The sequence below is a fragment of the Myodes glareolus genome, chromosome X (assembly GCF_982192425.1).
Source record: "Myodes glareolus chromosome X, mMyoGla1.1, whole genome shotgun sequence".
In the NCBI taxonomy this organism is placed as follows: domain Eukaryota; kingdom Metazoa; phylum Chordata; class Mammalia; order Rodentia; family Cricetidae; genus Myodes; species Myodes glareolus.
The window spans coordinates 84418429-84420062 of NC_142053.1; the positions used below are offsets into that span (position 1 = coordinate 84418429).

The 1634-nt window shown below is 39.4% G+C and overlaps 1 pseudogene; it reads left to right on the plus strand.

Annotated features, from left to right (window-relative positions):
• Positions 1–805: 805 nt before the first annotated feature.
• Positions 806–1336, plus strand: LOC148117396 (small nuclear ribonucleoprotein Sm D2 pseudogene; annotated as a pseudogene).
• The last annotated feature ends 298 nt before the right edge of the window (positions 1337–1634 follow it).

Sequence of the window (1634 nt, forward strand, 5' to 3'; positions counted from 1 at the left end):
AGGGATATGCTTTAAAAAGTGTACTCTCCAAAGCTGGAAAATCTTGAAGAAATGGATACTTTTCCTTATAGGGACCACTTACCAAAATTAAAACAAGATCAGATAAACAATTTAAACAGACTTATAACCCCTAGTGAAATAGAAGCAGTCGTTAAAAGGTTCCCAACCAAAAATGCCGAGGACCAGATTTAGTGCAGAATTCAACCACACTTTCAAAGAAGAGCTAATCCCAATACTCCTCAAATTATTCCACAAAGTAGAAACAGGAGGGACATTGTCAAATTCATTTTTGAGGCTACAGTTACCCTTATACCCAAGCCATTATAAAGACAAAACAAAAAAGAAAATTACATACTAATTTCCCTTACGGACACAGAAGCAAACATGCTCAATAAAATACTCACAAATTGAATCCAAGAACACAGGAAAAAGGTCATTCACTATGTTCAAATAAGATTTATCCTAGAGATTCAGGGATGGTTCAACATATGAAAATCTATCAATGTAATCCACCATATAAATAAACTAAAAGAAAAAACACATGACCATCTCATTAGATGCTGAGAACACCTTTGACAAAACCCAACACACTTTCATGATTAAAAAAAAAGTCTTGGACAGATTAGGGATACAAAAGACATACATAAACATAATAAAAAGCAATATGCAGCAAGTCAATTGACAACATTAAATTAAATGGAGAGAAATTCAAAGCAGTTCCACTAAAATCAGGAACAAGACAAGGCTGTCCACTCTGTCCATATTTATTCAATATAGTAGTTGAAACACTAGCTAGACACTACTCCGGAGACCTGAGCAACGCGGTGGCGGCGGGAGTAATCTGCTAGCCAAACTTCCACCATGAGTCTCCTCAATAAACCCAAAAGTGAGATGACCCCAGAGGAGCTGCAGAAGCGGGAGGAGGAGGAATTCAACACAGGCCCCCTCTCGGTGCTCACACAGTCAGTCAAGAACAACACACAAGTGCTCATTAACTGTCGCAACAACAAGAAGCTCCTGGGGCGGGTAAAGGCCTTTGACAGGCACTGCAACATGGTGCTGGAGAATGTGAAGGAGATGTGGACTGAGGTCCCCAAGAGCGGCAAGGGCAAGAAGAAGTCCAAACCTGTCAACAAGGACCGCTACATCTCCAAGATGTTCCTGAGCGAGGACTCAGTCATCATGGTGCTATGGAACCCTCTCATCGCCGGCAAGTAGAGTAGAGGCCTCTTCCTTCCATGAGAGCCTGCTCCCTGCCCTGTCGAGCCCTACCCAATGGGATGGAAATAAAACCCTGTGTTTTTTGTTGTTTTGTTTTCAAAAAAAAAAAAAGAAATACTAGCTAGAACAATAAGGCAACTAAAGGAAATCAAGGGAATACAAATTGGAAAGGAGGAAGTCATTATTAGCAGAGGATATGATTATATACATAAGTGATTCCAAAAGTTCTACCAAAGAACTCTTATAGCTGATAAACACCTTTAGTCAATTGACTGGATACAAGATTAACTTTAAAAAAAATCAGTAGCCCTCCTATGTATAAATGACAAACAGAATGAGAAAGAAATCAGGGATACATGATTCGGTCCCACACAACACCCATCACAATAGCCTCAAATAATATAAAACATCTT